This window comes from Odontesthes bonariensis, chromosome 13 (assembly GCF_027942865.1).
Source record: "Odontesthes bonariensis isolate fOdoBon6 chromosome 13, fOdoBon6.hap1, whole genome shotgun sequence".
Taxonomy (NCBI): Eukaryota; Metazoa; Chordata; class Actinopteri; order Atheriniformes; family Atherinopsidae; genus Odontesthes; species Odontesthes bonariensis.
The window spans coordinates 31,177,233-31,200,341 of NC_134518.1; the positions used below are offsets into that span (position 1 = coordinate 31,177,233).

Below are 23,109 nucleotides of genomic sequence, written 5' to 3' on the forward strand. Positions count from 1 at the left end.
GCGGTGCAGAGGGGGCTGATGGGAGTTGAACCTGGGCCAACGTTGCCAACTGTAATTGTACGGTCACGAAGGTGTTAACTGCAGTAATGTTCACACCGTAGAATCTCTTCAGTCTTCATTTTTATTTTTATTTCGTGCTTCGTTGATGCAGCACGTTTATTTTCGGATGCAATCTGAGGCAAACTGAATCTGCATCAGCAGGGACGTCAGAAAGGTCAGCGTGTCGTATTTGTTTTTGAGTCAGTCACGTTTAACATAAACTTACATGATAGTCCAAACGCACTCTCACTGCAAAAAAAAGAAACAGCCACAAAAATACGCTCCATTCATATCCACAGACATGAGTTTCACAGTTTGTTTTTTTTGTGTGTCAACAATCCTCCCAACCTGTAAAACCTGTAAAGTACCACCTCTATTAGAGGCAGAAGGGAAATGTTTGCGTTTCCACACCAAAGCAGATGTCATTCTCAAGTGTTTCCTTTAAGAAGCCAGAAAGTCCTCATAAGGAGGAAGAAGGGGAGGTGGATGGAGCAGCCAACTATGGCTTTTTGGGGGGCAAGAGGTTGAGACCAAAATACATTCTATTTAAAATGCGACTGTCGCCATAGCTTGCTCATATCGATGAATATTGGTGTGCAAATCAGTGCAGAGACACTGCATAAAGGTGCAGGTATGTCACATCATGTATGAGCCTATTGTAGCTCAAATCCAACAGGCCTGCAAGGATACCGTGTAATGCCATCCATTCATTTAGTCATTGTTACAGGCTTCTCCCCAAGAACTATTGGTAGTTTCTGGACTGGTGCTGAATATATTTTGGTGTTTAAATCACTGAGGAATAAACACACTGATACTGATACAACTGAAAAGGTTTTAATCGGCTTGTTTTATTGGGCGTCACCGTGTTTAAGAAAACCACTTTTAAACATGTGTCTTGTTGTATGAAAATGGCATAAAGCAGACTTAAAATAAAATATTTTGTTTGAAAGTATTTCTTCCAGGTATGAGGAGTATTACCTTTTTTTTCATGTTGTGGACAGGAGCATACAACCTTTAAATTTAACTACAGTTGCTATGCACATGTATACTGGGAAACAGTTCTAAAAAAAAAACTTTGGCAATGAACAGGAAGTAGAAGTTTGTCACAGAATCTCTAAAGAATCATTTACAGAATCTTCTCACCTTGACACTCACAGTTTTCTGTATCAACATAATTGTTTCCATTCAAGATGAGAAGAAGACTCCATTGAAAAACAAGTGTGCACTGAATGGATGCAAAGACAAACATCTGCAATTACTCCCAAACATGTTTTTCAGTGCAAAGTGATCGCCTGTGAGGAAAATATGTCAGTGTGTTGGTTGAAGTGTTTAGAATTTTTGTCTTTGATACAGAAAGAATATTTCATGAGATGAAATCTGTGACCTTTAGGTTACAAGGCATTCTCTGTTCTTTAGGTTGAACAAAGGACACAGATGGGTATTGTTCCTTAAATAAAAATTCCTCAGTTTGAACCGTTTAATGTCCTTCTCCACCGTTTGGTGGAGCACATTTTTTAGATTTTTTGTATCTTATCAGAAGTTTGGGGAAGTTGTGGAAGCTGCTGGAACACTTGTCCACTCAGTTTAGGTTTGTAATGCTAAAGGAAAACATCACTTCTTTTTGAAATTGCGATTCCTTTACCATTTAATTTCAATTACTTTTGTCCTAAGAGCAAGTTTCATTTGCTTTTTTCTAAGTTATGACATTAAAGGGTTAACTATTTGTATTCATCATGCTTAAACATGCAACTCAGCTATTTCCTCATTTTCAGCGTCACTTCTCTGGCATCGATTTATTCAGCCATCTTATCTAAGTTCTGTCCTAAATGATGGAGGCTAAAAATAAAGAAAGCATGTAATGACCTTTAATGCTAATCCGTGTTTAAAATGCAAAGTTTTAACAATAAAAGTCTCAAGTTGATATTTCTAACAATTCTTCTGTGTCTTCATCAGAGAATAATCTTTTTTATTTCTGAGTTGACTGAAAGAATATCTCTTTCTTTCTCTCTGTCATGTCATGATAAAGTATCACTTCTGAGTCCCAATGAATTCTCTCAAATTAAACAAGCATTCATGATTTCCACAGATTGTGTTGAATGTCAGCATAAATTACAATACCATTAAGGGTTACCATGTGTTGTCTCAAAAGAAAAAGGCTTTCTCATGAGTCCCAGCTACTGTGATGAACTGGCGACCTCTCTGGGTGTACGCTGTTCTTGCCTGGTGGTCCTTGGGATAGGCTCGTGATGCATGAATGCAAAATGTTTAAACCGTAACCATGTAGCTATTAGTAAAGAATATTAAAAATACAGCTGTTGAAAGCATTGTACAGAACGACTCTCAAACCAACTATCTTTAGCACAGAGGGGTTCAGAGTGTGATAAAGGTCAGTGAATTATCGGGTTTCCTTATAACCTTTTGTGGCCAAGTTTATGTCAACACATATGGAGACGTGAGAGATCGATTTGCCAGTTAATCAAAATTCTGTTTGTAGCTGCCGGTATGGAACACTGATTATACCGAACTATGAGATACTGGCTAAACATAGCTCAGAGGTTGGCTTAGCCGCATCACAAAGATTATCAATTATGACATTATGGAGAATGTATAAAATGCTTCCTAAAAGATGACATCATTTATCATTTATCAGGTGCTTTGACCCCTTAAAGGAGGACATTTTGCATCCCATTTGATATCACAGATAACATTGGTTAAATGTGCACCTTGCAAACCAAGCTAGCTAGCTAGATTTGGACCACATCTGGGGGACATCTGGCTAAGTTTAGGCAGCCACACTCACCCTCAGTCAACACTACAATTCAAGGATAAATGTGGGCCACAAGTAAAATGTAGATTTGAGCCACATCTGGTGGACATCTGGCTAAGTTTAGGTAGACATGCTCACCCTAAGTCAACGCTGTGAGGATGTGGGCCACATTTGGGCCAAACATCTTTTGCTACGTGGGGAGACTTCTGTCCACAAACAAATGGGTGGACATGCCATTCTTCCATAAATGTCCCTATGGTTTGTTCATTCTTGCAGGGTGTAATGACTCATTATCACGCTCAAAGAGTATGCAATCTATAGTGATTGTGAGCGGAAGTGCGTGTGAAGTTTCAGAATGAACAAACAACCAATTAGTCGATCTGATTGGATGACATGCTGAATTGATGAGGTGTTGCCGGCTATGCCCACTTCTTTAAGATTCCAGGTAAGAAATTATTTTCACCCTCACTATCCTTCCAAATTTTATGAAGTGAAAAATGTATGAAAGCTGATGCAATGTGATTCAAATCCAGCATGAAACATCATCTTGAGTCAGAGTCATTACTGAAGTAAGGAGTCTGCTGCGTGAGTCCAGGAGAGAACAACTTGGGTCTTTAAAAGAATATTATCGCATTAATTGATGTTAAACACAATCAGTCTCATGCTCATTGCAGGTGCATTAACAGAAATAATAACCCTCTCCCCCATTGCTCTCTGCCATTACTCATTTCCACCAGCTCCACCATTCCCACCAACAGTCTGCCTCCTTTCACAACTCACTTTGATGTTAGGGGAAAGTGTTATTTTATGTTTTTTCGTTTTGTTTGTGTTTGTTTTTTTTACTTCATTACAAGTTAATTTCATAGTACTTGCGGCACAAAAAAGAAGCAATTTTTTGTAACGCATCGTCTTGTCAGCCTGAATCTTCGAATATATCTTTGAATTTAAATTTAATATAGACATTTAGATTTTAAATTTTCATAACATGAATAGATATTATGAAAAAAATATATGATATATAAGTGGCTCCATATTTTCATGCAGTAGATGTGGAGTCTCCTGCAGTAAACTGGGTGTTTTATCTTTGGGAAAGCAAGCAGGCAAGAGGAGGCCTGGCTGCCACAGCAGCCAAGGCAGCTAATTACATTTTCCATCTCAACAAGAATGGAGGATACCTTCCTATGTTATTAATCATAATGAAGGGAATATAATAAGATATCATAAATCATGCCATTGACAGTCATAGTTTGCAATTTGCAAGCCAAAGCATTCTTTTTCTTTTAATGGCCGTAAACTGAATGAATGTACACTGAGTTTGATGCATAATCTATTGTGCATGAGATTGAAGGTCTTTTAGCTTCTCCCTCCAACATTTTAGATGGACATAAAAAATCGTACTTGCTCAGGAAATCACTGTAGGTGTTTACATGCGTTGTGCAGACACCAGTTTATCTGATGCAGGATACTAATGTGATCACATTCAACACTGGTTCAACACATTTTAGGGAAAACCACCCTTCAAATGTTTTCTGTTGAGCAAATACCAAGAAATATTTGCAAATAATATGAATTCCACTCGTTCATCAGTGCCGCGTCAGTACATCTACTGCAGGGTTCATGTCCAGACAAAAGACTGTTTTCAGTACGGATAAGTTCATTGCTTTGTGTAGCACTCTCGATTGTGTTGTGAAGGAAATGCCATCACCTGTCCCGAGCATTGCCAGCAGTGAGAACACCTCTCACGCTCAAAACCTCCTGGTGTTTGAATTTCTTTAATTCATGTGTGGAAACAGCTTAACTCTGAGCAGCACAGCAAACAAGGACATCGAAATAAATCTTAAATTTCTTACAATATATGGCGTCTTGTTTATTTCTTCTCTTATAAGTTAAAAAGAAAGAAATGAAAAAGATTCCAAAGAGTTTTCAGAAGCTTTAACCATTTAAAACATTGAGCACAGAAGAACAGCAAGAAGCTCATAAGCTTGTGGGACATATTTTAAAAAAATCAAGCTGCATTTCAAGTTTTCTTTCCACTTTTTAATTGTTCCTTGTACAGACATGAAATGTTGACAGTTTGCGTGATTTCTTCCTGTCATGCAGTGTTCCCTGTTTCTCTGTTTTAGTATTAACCCTGTTCTTTGGATTTATGGTCTTCTTCTTTCTCTTTTACTTTCTTCCTGCACCTTTATTAGCTTCATTCCTGTTTAATTTGGCAGAGCATTGTGCATTCTGTTGTTTTTATTTCCCTTTCCTCATGCACATCAGCTCTCATTTGCCATTTTATCCATTTGTTTGTATAGTTTGCATTTAACAATCAGAGTATGAATACTTACAGGATTTCTTTGGTCTTTGCCAGTTTGTTGTCTTTTTTCCTTTGTCTTTGGTGCTCTTTAATCCAACCTGTTTTTATCCTTTGGATTTCTGAACTACCTCCCCTGGCATTGTCCTGTGTTAAGCTTATTCAAGCACTGAATAAAGTTCCACCTGTATCCTCCTGTGAGTCAATATTTGGGCCCTCAGCCCACAATTCAAACCATGAGACATTCATCTGTGCCTTTATGAACAAACAAGTTGTTAGTTCATCATAAGGCTAACACATACGCCTTGAGCCATTTCCCCGATCGCGCACACTCACATCTTCCCTGGATTCCTCTCCTCGCGCCTTAGCCCGTTCCACCAGAGATACTAGTAAAGGAGGTGAGGACAGACACAAGGAGAAAGGTAACAGGAATGTTAAGGGATGTCTTTTTAAACAGATATCCACTAAATGTGACCCACGACACAGATGCATAATCAACCACTCTTTGTTGACGCCTACTTAAATATTCAATAATTTCTGTTGGATGGGCAATAAATCTGTTTGTGACTATATTTTCACTTTTAATTCCATTTACAATGTGGGATTAATGGGCCACACTCCATTCAGACTTCAAAGCAACTGAAAAGACGTATGTTCGTTGTTATAACTCCTCTGTCAAGCCTCCTCTCTCCTTGATCCACTCTTATTTTGGTTCATTTTATACATCCTTCCAAATATTTAGCTATTAATGATTTCCAGGTCACGGGTAGAAGGACTGATGAGAGGCAAATTAGTTAAATGAGACAAAGCAAGAAAGAGAGACACCCATATAAGCTTTCCATGCACAATTCTGAATTTTGGGAGGAATTTGGAGAATCTGGAGAAGCTTCCTGCTGCGAAGCAACAGTGCTAACCGCTGCTTCTGTTTTATTGTGTCTTTAGTGTGTTTGTTGCCACTGATCTGATGTTCAGGATGGCAGGAAAGTGCAAACAGCGAACCACATTTCTTCTCCTGCCGTTGACCTGGCATTTCTGAATCAACCGGGGGAAGCCGATTCTATCACTGTGTTTAATAACAGCAGGAAAAATGAAAAGCTCCTGAAGGTAGCTATACCTCCTGAATGGCTATCTGGAGAGGGTAACAGCACTGCAATGTAATTTATTGTGACTGAGCTCACAGCCCTTGGGCTTCTCCCTCGAAAGAAAATCTAAAAAACTAACAAATAGGAAATAAAGGTATTTCTCCTCTTAATCCCTCTTACCTCAAGGGTGAAAGACATAGGTTAAGTACTTCTCAGCCCTATACAAGTGAGATAAGGTCTAAGTCAGTCTGGTCAGTATTTCAATAACGTCATCAATCCTGGAAAATGCAATCAGATACAGTCCAACTCTAAGCCCTGTTGCCCTTTGGGAGGTTGAGGGAGACATTCATTTTGGTGAGGAGGGCACATGATCTCCCTTTTGTAATTAAGAGTACCCAAATAAACTGTGTGTGTTACCCCTGAAGTGGAACAGTTAGAAACAAATAAAAGACTAATGAAGAAATGATTGCTGTTTTACAGGAAGAGGGAAGAGGAGGACTCTTATGGCAGTGAGCTGCATGCATGCAGTCGTCCAAACTTGCTTTGTTCATGGTTGAAATCAGTTATAAGCAAATGAAGACAGGTGTGTGTGTGTGTGTGTGTGTGTGTGTATGTGTGTGTGTTTGTGCATGTATTACGTGTGGAATCATACACAATTTCACATATTTAAGGTTGAAGGCGAACCTCCACTGATTTAAAACAAGAGCTTCGCAACCAGTAAAAAGTGCTGACTTCAGTTCTGAAGGAGTTTTTTTAAGAAATAAGTGATTTGACCATGAGAATAGGTTTAAAAGATGGAAGGATTTTACAGGCAAAAGGTGTGTGTCATGAAAGTAGACAGAATATGAAAAGACAGGACGTTCTGGCCTCCGTTACATTGATTACCTGCTGCAACGGCTCGGCACATATTTTCACCTTGGTCTCATATCATCATGACAACGTGAGTTCCTGCAGAAGGACGGAACAAAAAACTTTTTCTTCATCTGTCAAGATTTTTTTATTATTTTTTTAAATCATAATAAGGGCTGAATTTGCGCGCTGTCTCAGCCATGATTACTGAGCAAAGTATAAACATGCTGAATAGATTTTTTCGGTTTTGAGCGAATGTAAGTGTGTGTGTTTCACTAAACAAACTGTGGTCTAGGATACCCCTTCTGTCAGAGGAACTATTGCAACTGTGATTTTTAGAAGGTGTTAACTGGTCTCTCTGGCTGTCTGTGTGCAGATTTTGTCATTACAATAGTCGTGCAAAATGCAGTAACTGAACTTTACAGGTGTGTTGTTGATAGGGTTCAAAGGAGGGTGAGGTCAGGGAAAAATGTGTTGTTTTCTTCCTGCTTTTCCTTTATATGACGACAGTATAAACGTCTATGTGTGCTCTGAAGTTTATTCATCCTATACAGCATTGTTAAGGAATGGTTATTCTCTATTAATCTAATATTATGCTTAAATAATTGCGCATTTAAACTAGAAAAAACATTCCTGATTTCCTGGTAGTTTTAAAAAAATATTTTTTAATATTTTTGTTGCTCCACTAAGTATATTGTAGCCTGGTTTCATGGTAAATTTGGAAGTGGTCACAAATAGTCTGTTTTTCAGCCATAATTTGTTTCAACGTCATGCTTGTGTATTTTCCAGAGGAGGTTTTGTCAGGTTTGGTAAGTTGGAACGCTTGAAAGTAAGATCCGAGGAGCATAAGAGGAAATTTGAATCTGGCAAAAAATTCATTTGGACGGTTTCACAAAATGCCATGTGACTGTATTTCTATGTAGACTTATTTTCATATCCAAGTGCACTAAAAAGCTGCGCAAAAGACCTAATATTAATTTGATAGTTAGATTATTTTCAGAAGCGCCATCATTAAACAGAAAACATGTATTAAACTACTTAAACTATAACAACTTATGGGACAAAAGTATTGATTTATTTTTCTTAAGAGAAGCAGATGCAGTTTAAATGGATACATTTATGAATACTGAATCTTTGATATTTAGTTTGTAACTGTTAACAGAAGATTCTTCTTCTTTGCATCACAAAGATATAACCATCACATAAAATAAGGTGCAGTATTACTGATCAAACTAATACCCAAAAGCTTATCAAATGGTTAAATGAGGTTCATGACAACATGTTGTGGCAGTGAAGTTTCTCTCACATAGACTCTGTGATGGTGCCAACCTTCATAATGGCTGTGAGATTATTTGATATCATCATCAACTTTCAGTGGAAGTTTATCTCAATGAGAGGATTGCATCCCATTAGTAGCGTTGTCCAGCTTAAAGAAACTTTTTTTATCCATTTTCTCTGTGATCTGATACATCAGAAATATATCGTTCAACGGAACAGTGGTTTGTAATTTTACACAAAAACTTCGGCAAATTTCAGATCCTAAAGCCCCAAATTATCTATTTTTAATATTCTAAAACACTTTATTTATGCCTCTTTCTTTAAAGCTAAAATAACCTAGGATTGCTGGACTTTAAATTAGAATTTAGGACCCTGTTCAAAGGCTCACGAGCTGTGAATCACTTGAACGTGTTAAGCGTCCACAAGCTTCCCATAATTAAAATGTTTCTCAGTGTCTCTGTTACTCTATATTTCTTTAAGTGTGGGCCTTTTGTTTCATGTTTACCTCTCTTGGCAGATAACTGACGGCAGATCAAGACGGTGAGCCATTTGCGATGAAAGGTTTTGACTACAGAGATGAAAGTTTGTGAATTCCAAAGAACAACTATGTCTCTGGTTACAAAGCAAGGTCAATCCACTTGCAGTGACTACATTTAGTGTTCAGGGCGCCATAGGTGGAGGAAAACACGGCAGACATGTCGGCTATTTCAAGATTTCAGCTGCCAGTCTCCCTCATTTGAAGATACTGCTTTGGAGAAGACGTGAAAAGGAATTGATGAAATTTGTTCACGTGTCATGAAAAACTCGATCGTCTGTAGAAAGTGTGACACATACCTCTCTGCAGAGCCGATGCAGAGGCTTGTCGGAGTTATTGGTGTATTAACGCTCATCTGAAACATGATCTTCCACATCTGCGTCTTTCCACTGTGGCGAAATTCCTGGCTACTGTAACTAAAAGGATTGTTTTGTTCCACAGCAGTGCAACTTCTCTACTCCTTTGACTGTCCACCCATAAAAGTGTCAAGATTGAAATATCTGGATTAAGAATGAGTGAAGTGGCTGCCATTTTCAACAGCTTGTGTGAAATGTCTTTGTCGTTGACAGCACGGCCTTCCAGCAGGAGGAAAATGCATTAGCTTCAACAGATCATAGTCTGCCCCAGAAACCAGATATGGTGCTTTTGTTAAGAAGGGCACAAGTTAATTTATGTTAGAGCTTAAAATGAGCCTGTTGCTGCCTCTTATGTTAATGATGAAGCAGGTGTGAGGGGTTTAACCACGGAACAACAACTGGCCCTGTCTCAAGGTTGCGTCTAAATCTAGATTATTTCATTTCCAAACATTATCAGTACTGTGTAAAGTCAATATTAGTCAAAGTGATTATGTTTTATTGGAACAAACCATGAGGATCTTTAGAAAAGCAAATACAGCAACATGTTGGCACAAGTTTTAACAGCTTACAAGTTCCTTGAGAGGCTCAGGGAAGAAACCCACACACAAGCGATACACAGCAGCAGAATCAGAGACTTTTGAACTCTGCATTGCGTGTCCAAGCACGCAGAAGAAGGCCTCTGCTAATATCCAAGCATTCCCATCTGCCGTTGTCTGGCAAAAGCAGAAGCCTGAATAACACAGGTCTGAGAAGAAAAAAAAAACAAAAACCTGCAGCCTCTCCCTCCAGTGATCGACACGCTGACTCATGGAATGAGCACTTCAAGTAAGGCAGAAAGGAGGCATCTGGACAGCATCTCTTGCCTGGATCCTCTGAACTATCGAGCCTCTTGAAACGTTTTGTCGTCATGCTGTCCAGGCTGTGCCATTTTCATTCCAGCACAGACGCTCTGCTCTTCCACCTGTCATCTGCACTCTGTGCTCCCTGCGGCCGACCTGCTGACAGCCTGAACGTGAGGGGAGTCACAATAGCAGCAGCCAGGTTTATAGATAAAGTCTACATACAGTCCTGAACTGTCATTGTGTTCCTCTGGTGATGGAGGGCTTCATCTCCATGTTATCTTAAAACTAAAGCTTTTGGAAGCCATCAACCAGCAAAACATTCTATGATGCAAACTATTGGTAAATATGTAGTGTGCACCCAATTCCAACAAGATCTGACAAGCTGGAAATCCTGAGCACTAATTGGCAGAAATAATTTTGTTTCCGCCTTTGCTGCTGGTCCTGCATTTGTTGGAAGTTATTCTCCTCTTGCTCTCTGCACTTCATTTGATCTGTGTTCAGACAGAAAGAAAAACAAATATTTCCCTTCCATTATTTAAGGAAATTTGACCTTTTGTACAGTTTATTTCTACCAGACCAACAGCCGATTTAAATGTTTGCGACAGCACTTTACTCAAAACACCTCTGTTCATTTAATCTGTTCATACTTGGTATCAACCTCTGTCTGGGTTGATCTGATCACAAGCGGACAGCTCCAAGTGTGTCAGTGTGTACATGTTGGAAGTCAAAGATTTCCAACATGTACACTTATTCATTACAATCCCCAAACTAATAAGCATCATATTGATATCTGATTAAAGGTTTTATTGTTGTCAAATTATTGTTATTGCGGCGGAGAGAGCGGTAAACTGCATTCATTTTTATTTGAATTTTCTGATGATTCATTGCTCATTATGATTTTGAAGTTCCATTATTAAATTGTTTATTCAATTGTTTACACTTCTACTTTTTTTGGTGGCATTTATCTGGGTTTAAATGCACTTTTAATGTTTTAATTTGATTTTCAAATTGCAGTCATTTTCCAGGCTTGTTAATTCACTTTATTTTGGTTAATGATTTTTTTTTTTTTTTTCATTTTGAGCAACAGAGAGGCAACAGTTAACATCAATTAGTTCTACCTTGTCCTATTGTTGTTTCACAGTTACCTTCATTTCTGGGTCACGTGGGTATTATGAGCACTTACTCACTGCTGGAGACAGTTTGCATTACACTCTTAAATTTCAATTTGCTTCTCACTGTTTTCTCTTGTGCCCATCTTTGATGCTATAATTACATTTGGGCAATAGGGTCTACAGTATTTCAATTAAAGGAGAATGGGGCACATTTCTTTGCTTGTAGCCCCCACTTTGTGATTCATGACATGAATGCTGGGTTCTCATGATCATAAGACCAACCAAGCAGGACACCCAGCTGGGTGTAATTTCACAGGGAAAAATATTGCCTAGTTAAAGTACTGCAGCAGCAAAATTTACCTTAGTGCTAAACTTTGATAATGAAGAAATTGCATTTCATGGCAGTCTAATTTCAAATGTTCCAAGTAGGAATAATTAGAAATAGAATAAGCAAATATTTAATGTCTATCTCTCTGCAGGTGACAGTAAATTGTATTTTCCATGGTTCCTCGGTGAAAACATAACATATAAAAGAGTAATTAGACACAAAACAACTGCATAAAACATCTGTTTAAACTCCCTGAAGACCATCAAATAGCTTGTGCACCTACAGGGGCCAAACATAAATACAAGTATCTCATAAGATTACATTTGACACGTCAGGAACAGGACAAGATCTCGAGTTATTAACAGTGGCTACGATCATCAGGGAAATCAGTTTGACCCACTGCAGCTTGGTTACTTTTACAGACGCTTGATACAGATCTGAGTGCTCACAGGATGTCTCCTTCACAGAGCGTAAGAAAGCCCTCAGCCACCATCGCTGAACAGGTGATATATGAGGCTCAAACCATTGATGTTGGCCCCATTATAATCCCAGACAAAGATGAGTGTTTGGAGGAATACAAACACTACCCTCATTGCTTTAGCCCAGATTCATTCATTCATCAGCCTATCTCTGATCTCCTGCTTGAGTTGCAGTACCCTCACCTTTAAAGATGCTAAGGAGCGATCAGGTTAATGACTATTAACAGTGAAGATGGTTATACAGATGAAACCTTTGATCATTTCTGACTCAATGCAGGATTGTTGCTCCAGTTTCTTTGTCACTGACAATTGTAACAGCTGTATGAAGATAATGTATCAGTTTGTTTTTCAAAGGTGAACTAAATTGTGAGAGATTATTGTTCACACATATTTCCAAATGAGTAATGGTAAAACCGCTCATGTTTGTACTAGGGTTAGACTTCTTTCTTGGGATTCTGCTTCCAGGTTGCTGCTCTTTACTCATCCAACACACTTTAGTCGATCCGCAAATATACAGAAATATAAGTTATTTGCTTCCTATTCATTAATGTTTTTATCCTGTTCAGGGTGGCAGAAGATGGATGGGGAAGGTAGGTGGGAGTATCTGTGCAGGAACAGGGAGAATGTACAGACTTCACACAGAAAGGCCCCAGCTGTGAGGTGACTGTGATAACCACCCCTGGTAATCACTTTGATATGGTAAAATATGTGTAAAGTACATACACTTGCACTTAAACTTTGTTCCCCATCCCATTATGAATTGGTAGGTTTTGCACCAAAAGTTTATGAAACCTTGAGCTCTTCTTATTATTGAGAGGTAACACTAAATCAACCTGATGTCTCACAAACTAACCAGGTTTCCATTCACTACTGAAGCAACTATGAAGTTGATTTTCTATGATTTCCTTTTGAAAATCCACAAAACAGAAATGTGAATCAGAAATGTTTCCATTGACTGGTGTAAAGCAAGCTAACTGGGCTGCGTCGTGTCATCAGAAGGTGAGAGTTTACCTCAAGGAGGAAAAAATCAATTACTGTGGCAGACATCCACAAGAGGAAAATGGAAAGAACTTTTCTTTCAAAATGACTTACATAACTGGGAATAATCCAGGATATGATATCATACCTGGGCAGATGCTGGTCAGTCATGTCTTTTTCTGTTTGCTGGACCAGACTGGAAACAGCTGGTGGAGTCTGTCATTTCAAAGTCAAGTGTTTTATCATTATAATCATTGTTACATTTACCTTTCTCCATTCAGATCTTGTAAATACAAACCAAAAATGAAACCCAGCTTTTGACTCCATTTGACTTTTTTACAGTTTCAATTCCTCTAATTGAAATGGGCATATCTGTTTTTTGTTAATAACTTTCTAATGCACCACCGCTGACATAAAGATCTGACAAAGAGAACATATGTTGCTCTGTAATAGAACTCAAAAATGACCGTGACATCATATTAAGAAATTCTCACGGCAAACATGAAAAACAAGCACATTCCTGAACATTTCGTCACCACAGTAAAGATACTGACAGCTAAAATGTAATTTAGCAAAAGTACGATAAGCACCTAACCTTAAAGGACAGCAACAATTCATCTAAAGCTTGCTAGTATTATTATTCACCTGACGATCATATCAGTCCAAATAATATATATCACTACATTAGTGCTAAAATGACTCCCATATCATGCTGCTGTGAAGGTATGTTTGTTGTTCCTACTTCTGGGTCAAAACAACCGGAATACTACCCATAACACTAATAATGCATTGATTTTGGTAGATAATTGTCCCTCACTTTGTGTACTTCTAGTTTGTCGGCTCATAGTGAAGATAACATGACAGAGCAAAAAGTTTGCATAGGTTTACTTGTTGGTGTAAGTAAATTTACTTCAGTTAGTTTAGTCTTCTGTGATTATCTTCTTGACACCATCCCCTCTTGGCTCTTGTTTATGGTAAAGCTTTCCTAATCTGAAGAATCTTGATAAGGGGGAAAGCAATACTTAGGAAGGAAGGACCCCTATGTGACTATCAAGTCAAGCAGCCTGCATGCTCTGGCTCTCACATCTCCAACCGCTGAGCATCTAAAAACTGAGAGGAGATAGGGGCCTGAGGAAGGCATGTTGAATTACACATTTGACTCATGACTTGTAATCGTGCAACCCAATGCATGAACAATGGTGGTTAATGGGGTGTGGACGAGGTATAGCTCTCACTAAGTGCCATCACTCATGCATTTCAAGCCTCAGTGGTTTTGCTTCAACTGTCAGAAATGAAATGCATAATTGAAAAATTCTCCACAGTCCAGAAGGACGTTGATCTACACGGTCCTTGAAGTATTTTCAGTCAAATCTGAGAAGGCTACATCAGGTTAAACAGGATGGTCTCTGACAGGAGGATCATGGTATGAATCCATGCTAGATGAACTGATCACAGCTTTACTTTATTAACACTTACAGTGCCAGAAGCAACTCGGAGAAGGAATTTATTCTACAGCTTACAGTTTTTTAAAGAGTTAGAATAAAACTGTCAACTAAGCCTGGATTGTAAATTGTCCATAAACGTGCCAGTTTGGGTATTGAACGGGTAACATTATACAATTGGCTGCTCCCTGATAATATGAATTTGAAATAAGGAACAAGGCCACCAATTTAAGTCACCATATGTTGTTTGTAGGGCTGCGCAATGATTACATTTTTTTTTTATCTACTTCATACTGGGGGGTATAGCTCAGTGGTAGAACATTTGACTGCAGATCAAGAGGTCCTCAGTTAAAATCTGGGTGCCCCCTGTAATTATAACAATATCACATTAGTTATCTTCTCAATACTTAAAGGAATTGAGAAAACTTTCTGGTTACTGAGGAAAAGACAAATGTAGTGTTTAAAGCAAACATGCTTAACTGTAGGTTTATGTTGGTAGTACTAAAGTTGAGAAGTGATCAATTAAATGTATCTCAGGGCAGACTGGACAGGATATTACACCATGGACTAGCATGCAACTTCACTTCACATCCATTGAAATATTGCAAAGCAACCTTTATCTGTGGACATAGCAGTGTTAGTTGTCCCATTTGGCTGTGAATTTTCTATTCTGATAATGTGAATTTCAAGAAAGTAATATGCATTGGGTACTTATTCTGTACTTATATACTTATATGTATTAGGGCTGGGCAACGATCCATTTTTTAAATCTAATTAATCCCTGATTAATCACGATTAATCGCATTTGTACGCAAAATCCAAAAATGAATTCAAAAGTAGTGTATAGCTTTTAGCATTTTGTTTTATTTTAAATGTGCTGCCATATGAATGAAAGTGCCATAACATTTGTTGTGCAAACAAACTTTTAACATCAGCATCTTTCTGTAGTTTTTATGTAGAAGCCTCGCTCCACTGTCTGTTTCCTTGAATGACTTGCTGCTATCAGTTGTGTGTTTTGCCTTTAAGTGATATTTTAGACTGGAACTACTACGCTGAGAAGACAATTCAACTTGGCAGTGTTTACAGATGACTTTGGTTCTGTCGACTCCGCCGTCTGGAAGAACTTTAAAATGAAAATGGCCGAGTAAAAGTTCCGTACCCTTCTCCAGGTTTGGTGGATCAGCCGATTACTTTCTTTTCCGGTTCCGCAGCAGACAGCAACAGACTTTTACAATAATAAAAGCCTGTGAGCAACAGACTTTTACAATAATAAAATAAATAATAAAACCTGCGCTAGTGCACGATAAAATATTTGTTGGCGTTAAATAATTAATGAGTTAATGCAATAATTACGAGTTAACTTGCCACGCCCTTATATATATATATATATATATATATATGTACATTTGCGGATTAGTAGTTTTGGGAAGTTAACAATAGCAGTTTCAAACATCAGTTAATTGTTACCTCTCATCACTACAACTTGGCATTCAAGAGAACCAACTCCAAAAGTCCATCTGACACAAGATTGTAAAAGTGATTTTAATTTTTGCTGTATATCACAAATTAAACCTACAATCCTTGGAAACACAGGGGGCACCCAGATTTGAACTGAGGATCTCTTGATCTGCAGTCAAATGCTCTACCACTGAGCTATACCCCCCTGTAAGAAGTTTCTGTCAAGTACTTTTTAATAAAAGTTCCAATTCCATATGGCAGAAGCATTGACCATCAGTTTCTGATGTCAACAAAAAAGATGTCATTGATAGAATTTGTGTAATTGTTGGGGGGTATAGCTCAGTGGTAGAGCATTTGACTGCAGATCAAGAGGTCCTCAGTTCAAATCTGGGTGCCCCCTGTAATTATAACAATATCACATTAGTTATCTTCTCAATACTTAAAGGAATTGAGAAACCTTTATCATTAATGAAGAAAAGACAAATGTAGTGTTTAAAGCAAACATATTAAACAGTCTTAGCTGTGGGTTTATGTTGGTAGTACTGAAGTTGAGAAGTGATCAACTAAATCAATGTATCTCAGGGCAGACTGGACAGGATGTTACACCATGGACTAGCATGCAACTTCACTTCACATCCATTAAAATATTGCAAAGCAACCTTTATCTGTGGATATAGGAGTGTTAGTTGTCCCATTTGGCTGTGAATTCTCTTTTCTGATAATGTGAATTTCAAGAATGAGGAATATGCATTGAGTACTTATATACATATACGTATGTACATTTGCGGATTAGTAGTTTTGGGAAGTTAACAATAGCAGCTTCAAAGATCAGTTAATTGTTACCTCTCATCACTACAACTTGGCATGCAAGAGAACCAACTCCAAAAGTCCATCTGACACACGATTGTAAAGGAGATTTTTTTATTTTTGCTGTATATCACACATTAAACTTACAATCCATGGAAAAGCAGGGGGCACCCAGATTTGAACTGAGGACCTCTTGATCTGCAGTCAAATGCTCTACCACTGAGCTATACCCACCTGTAAGAAGTTTCTGTCAAGTACTTTTTAGTAAAAGCTCTAAGTCCATATGGCAGAAGCATTGACCATCAGTTTCTGATGTCAACAAAAAAGATGTCATTGATAGAATATGTGTAAATGTTGGGGGGTATAGCTCAGTTAACTTGCCCAGCCCTAGTTGTTTGTTTTTACTCTGAAACACAAAAGGTACAACAATCCATTGTCATTCTAGTACATAGTAGCCCTTGGTCAAGAGACCAGTAGTGGTTTTCAGGGAACTACGTTACAGATGCACATTGTCATTTATGCCTCTGCTGGTGGTGGTAAAACAGACAATGTAAGAAGGTTGGAAAGAGATACACACAAGGCACTAGAATCATGTTTTGGCCCACCATTGACAATTTTGTTTTTCTGTTGACTTGCTTTGCTATTCTACTGTGCTACTTTGTGAGGCATTAAAAACAGTAAAAGTGCTTGGTTAAGGTCAGGAAAGCATATTTGTTAGGCATTTAACAACCTTTGCATCCTGACATTTTATATGTTGCCTGGTTGGTGTGTCCCTAAAGTCCCTAAACTTTACCAGTTTAGGACACCCTGCACACTGATAAGTGATGCTAAGGGGATACCCTCTGTGTTTAACCTCGACACAGTGGGCTTCTGACCAAGTGATAGAATGTAACGAGTTGCAAGTGAGAAGAGGTTGCATAAGAAAATATATTACACTGCAAACAGAGTAAAGATAATTGTGTTTACTTGAACTAGCCACAAAGCCTTCATTCATAATTTTGGGCTAAAATACATGGATTCTCAATCACAATGTTAAGATACAGCACACCATTTTGTAGGTTGCTTAGTTTAGGTTTCAACACGAGATTTCACATGCACTTGTTCACAATACCCCTAGAGGTTGAATGTGTTCAAAAGGTTATTCTTTGAAATCTTGTAAGGTTTGGGCAACAGACCAATATCTCTGCAGATTTATGCGAAAAAGGGAATCCCACCATCTACAATATTATTAGAGTACACCTGTGCATTGTAGACATGGAAACTAAGATTCACAACTGCCATGCCAAAGCTTGAAATGATAGATTGGTTAATCACACCAGAACAAACTGTTCAAATATGCTGTTTTTCGGTCGTAAAAGACGCCCATTCATCAATGGGAGATATAGTTGTTCATTGACAGTTGTTTGGCTGCCAGGAAGAACAAAGGAAGTTCACTCAAAACAATACGATACGTGATTATAATCAATGCTCCGATTCTCATAACAAGATAAGTAAAAGCAGCAATCTCCTCCCTCAGCAGCTCCTTCTTCACTTACTGAAACAACAGCACACTAACTTTTGTGTCAATGTCAGCAACATGAGCGCCAAACCAATTGCATCCAATCAGTCTAATTTGCATCGAGCTCTGATGGTGGGCTCCAGCTGAGAGTGGCCTCCTAAATGAACTCTTAACTTTGTAGGCTCCTCCATCCTTACCTAAAGAGCTCTGCCACTCAGATATTGCACTGCAAGAAATGTGCATGTGATGCCTTTTTGTTTAGCTCCTGACAAGGTTATCAATGTTTCAACAAGGAAGATATTCATTTGCTATTAAAGGACTACATGCATTAACAATAATTGGTGAATTTCATAAAAATGCCTACCGTTGGATATGTATTTTTCAGAGAAAAAAAGGTAAATATGTGACATCTTTTCTGACTCTTTCATTTTAACTTTGAAGTTACTATATACTAATCTGAAAGGAAATGCATAAATTTAATATACCCCTCATTTTTTGCAGTGTTTTCAGTGTCGTACAGTTGCTGCCTAAGCAAGCGGATCCTCTAATGAACCAGCGGGTATCAGCAGATGTGGGTCTATAACTTAATTTCCCCCCTCAGCTATAGAGCAGATCCTATGGCGTGTAAGTGGTCTTGATGGATGAGCACTTCAGCTCATCATACCCCCACCACCATCAGCACCAGCACCCTTCATCCAGCACCCTTCAGCTGTGTCTCTGTCATCCCAGAATAACCTTGTAACTGCAACTCTGAAACGTTTCTTGTTGACGTTCATTGTGTTCATTCTAGTATTTTAGTTAAAAGCTCCAAGAGCTATGTGCTCTTTGCAAGGCTTTCAAATACACACGTAGGTCATCTATCTTGCAGGCACTTTGTCTATTATCTTCTGTCATTTTAAAAAAAAACAGAATCCAAAAGAGGACAAGTGATTTATTGTGGCACAATTATCATGACCTAGTCTCAAGTCAAAAGTGTGACATAGGCACGTAAATCTAATCTATTGATTTGTCTCCACAGATTTCCGCTGCTTTGTCGTGTTAGTGAAGAGAAACGTAACTCCATAGAGAAAATAATCACGTTTTATTGCGTCATATTTATTAATAAGCCACAGAATAGATGGATGATGACGTCACACAACAGTGAAGTGGAAGACTTGAGATCGCATCCTGACCTCTATTGTACTTCAAAAGGTTCTTTTTGCACTTTGTCGATGTTTCCTTGTGGATCTGCTCACTTTTTTGTTGCTGTTTAACACAGTTTTATACATTACGGTTAGGTATTAAAACCGAGATGGTTCGAGTCAGGTATTAAAAATTATAGTCAGATTTTGCAATGTACACGGTTTAGGCTAGGTATTCAAAATGACATGGTTAAGATTAAGAAAACATCTTGGCTTGAATTAGAATTTACCCTGCAATGGTTTCTCACATCAAAATGATCTTTTCCAGGATTACTGGCTGCCCAGCATTCTCAAACCACATGCCTCAAACATGACTTTGTCATCATTTTCAATGAGACTCGGCTAATTAATCTTCAACTGTTTAAAAAAACTTGATGACTTCACAGTGTTTTTAACTGTTGACATGTTGGTTCCCCATTTTGACAAGACTGAACGTGCAAAACACAGCAAGTTCATGAACATGAACATGAACTTTTCCTGGTCAAAAATTAACAGTCGTATAAATTTCATGAGCAAGCACAAATCAGAAGTTAGAGGAAAGCATAACAGCTATTGAGCTTTTACCTAAAATGGACCTTCAGTTGAGGTTTTTAGGCCTAATCAGAGTGCCCAGCCTGTTATTGTACTTTTTAATGGAAGTGTTCCAGTTACTGTACCCTCACACCTCACCTCTTACAAAAACAGACAGCAGTATGTCATATGGTAACGGGACCACTGAAACAGTGATGAAACCACACCAGCATAGGACATGTTCTCAATCCCTAACAACAGATTTTTTTTTACTTGTTTTTCAGCACATAGCTAAAGTTTTCCTGCTCCTATGTGTCCATCACATTGATGTGGGCTGTGGACCCAACAAGAAATAACTTAGTTATAGCATGCCAAGTCATGCTGTGCGTCATACACATCCTTTCCTGTTGACATGATATTTCACGCTGTGCACTGAAAGGGATGACACCGTGCCCTGTTCTTTTACTCCACCCCGAACCATTTGGCATGCAATGCAAAAAGACACATGAAAAGCCATAATGCATATAAATGACATGCAAATTGTGCTAGAAGTGGTGTGCTATTTATGTATATTGCCATGAGATGATATTTGTGGATCAGAGTAGGACTGCAGCGATTGTGACAGCAGAGGAAACAAGGCCCTCGTGTGTAAAAAGTGGCCTCTTTTTAACATTTACTGCTTGTCTCTCTACATAGCGAGCGGTCTAAATTTTTTCCTTCCACTTTTATCATTGCAAAACCAATATATCGTATTTTGAATCATCAGCTCCATAAATTCCTAACATGCTGAATACATCTCTGAAGGGGTTGGACATGCTTTCCATTTCCAAGTGTCTCAAGGCAGCACTTGCCTGTTGTACCTCCACTCAACCACACAGCCTGCCTTCTTCTCACTGAGCATGAACTGCCTACTGACTGGAATTTTTCTCATGACATTTCTCTTTGCCGTCACAGATTTATTCATCACTTACCAACAGCTGCCCTTGCGATCAAGTAGTATAATCAATAACACACTTTTGTAGTTAAACTAAGATTGAGCCAGTGCTATATTCAGTCACCATTAATGGTCAAATAAGTTCTTGCCCTCTACAGGCCTCTGGCTTCTCTCCAGAATGTATGAACTCCCCTTAGTGAACCATGATGCCTACTGAGAAGTCTGATTAATCAAAGACAGACTTACAGAAAGTTAATATCCACCAATTTTTGGGCTGACAACCTCACAGTTGTTGTTATGTCTCAGCTTGCCTACTAAATATTTTTCTAATAGGAGCAGCCAAGAGCTTAAATCAAGCCACTGTATGCTGCCTTGACGTGCTTGATAAGGTTTTTGGCCCACTCAATTTAAATGATCACTTTACCTCATCATAGGTAGAGTGAAGCATCATCATTCATTGTGATTTCTGATAAAAAACAAGGCAACTAAGTTACATTTCTGACCTTCTACGACTGTGTGAATAGATGCACATAAAATGTCTGGGGGCTGATGACAAGTGACAATGACAATCTAATAACAACATTTGAGTCGTGGTGTCACCTCGCACACCACTGAGTCTCTGACCAATGAAAATAAGGACTGACTGCTGCGCCAAGACCTTCGTTTGACTGAAGCAGTTCCAGTAATGTTCAGAACTGTTGATAACCAGGGTTTCCTGTTTAGACCGACTCTGGGCCAGGAAAATGTATGCTACATCAGCACCAACCCCTTTTTACTTTGCCAGGTTAAAAAATGCTTATGTAATGGCCTGCTGTTGGTGTTATGGAGACCAACCAGACTAACTTAAACTTTGTGACCACCATGTTTAAAAAAGGCTACTATCTAAACTGCCAAAGAGAGAAAAATAAAAAGTGAGTTTCAGTATGGACTTGAAGAATACCCGCCTCATAAGCTATATGTTCTTTACATTTTCCTGCCATTCAGTGTTTTAGTATTACTACTTTGTGAATGCTGTCTACATGGCCACATGGAGCCACAACTAAAAAAAAAACACAGTTTTCATCTTGATTTATGTTTTAGAGATCACATCGGACTATATAAGGAGACATGTAACTGGACGGTTTTGCACAAGATGGCCCAAAACATGTATAAATGAATTAATCTGTCTGCTGGATACATAAGCAGCTGTTTGCTAATATGTTTGTCACTAAAACATGATAGAGTGATAAAGTATAGATGTTATGTGCTGCTCCAATTTGTCAGCTAATGCCATTTGTGTGTGTGTAATAATCCAAGCTTCTCTGTTCTATATTGCTGCAGTCAGGCCATTGGTATATTTGAGTAAAGGGTGGTCAGCTTTTCGTGAACTTCCAGATATTACCCCACCAAAACACCATTCGCTTCTGCTTAAAAAGTCTAACGCAAAGAGAACAACACTCCAGCACTGGTCTGGTTTTACTGTGATGGAGTGCCCTACGAGCTGCTCATGGGCGCCGAGTTTGGCTTCATTTTTTATCTTCTTTAGTTTTGATCTGAAATCACGATGCACTCTAACTCCTGTGTATTGCACCACTGCAAAGACTCGTTCAAATAATTTAACATGACAGCCTTCTGAGTCGATGTGGTCTGAGAAGAGATGGAGAGACCGACCAACCTCACAAACCTACACACAAATCCAAACCCATGTTGATATACACATAGCACACACAAACTACACACACACACACACACACAAGTACACACAAACACCATCTTCTCAACATATCCTCTCTCCCTCTCAAGGGCAGAGAGCTGTGGTTGCTGCTGAAGGGCCGAGGGGACCATGTGGCGAGGCGTCCATATGGGGTAACCTGAGTAAGGCAGGGTAAGGCCACCGTGCGCCAGTTCACTCTGTTGACTGTTTCGACAGACATGTTTTCCCAAAGCAAGAAAAAGTACACTAAGAAGGGTGCCTTAAGTCACGGCTCAGTTCACAGAGACAACTCGCCTCAGGAATCTGATCTCATTCGCTTAAAGACTGCAGCTTGCTGCATTGCTCAGATCTGCTCCACTGGTGTAGGTATTCACCTTAACATAAGATTTCAAATCAAGAATATAAGTTTATATTTTCTTTTTTAAAGAATTTGGATTTATGTTTGCTCATTTGTACTTGTGATTCTCTTTATTTCCCTTTATGAAACCTTTTCCAGCAACTACAAGCTCTTTCATATCTCTAAGTACTTTTGCTGTCTCTGTTATTTTATTTCTCCTTGCCTTCAGTTCACCTGCGGATGTAGTCGCAATCAAAATTGCTAATTACCCAAGTGGCTTAATCAACATTACAATAATTACGCCA

General features: G+C 38.6%; 4 non-coding genes across 4 annotated transcripts; 2 read left to right on the top strand and 2 right to left on the bottom strand.

The window, feature by feature from the left end:
* Positions 1-14,682: 14,682 nt before the first annotated feature.
* Positions 14,683-14,754, top strand: trnac-gca (transfer RNA cysteine (anticodon GCA)). Its single transcript has one exon. It is a non-coding gene; the product is annotated as a tRNA-Cys (tRNA).
* Positions 14,755-15,977: 1,223 nt separating this feature from the next.
* Positions 15,978-16,049, bottom strand: trnac-gca (transfer RNA cysteine (anticodon GCA)). Its single transcript has one exon. It is a non-coding gene; the product is annotated as a tRNA-Cys (tRNA).
* Positions 16,050-16,172: 123 nt separating this feature from the next.
* Positions 16,173-16,244, top strand: trnac-gca (transfer RNA cysteine (anticodon GCA)). The gene has a single exon. It is a non-coding gene; the product is annotated as a tRNA-Cys (tRNA).
* Positions 16,245-16,813: 569 nt separating this feature from the next.
* On the bottom strand, positions 16,814-16,886 carry trnac-gca (transfer RNA cysteine (anticodon GCA)). The gene has a single exon. It is a non-coding gene; the product is annotated as a tRNA-Cys (tRNA).
* Positions 16,887-23,109: the final 6,223 nt, after the last annotated feature.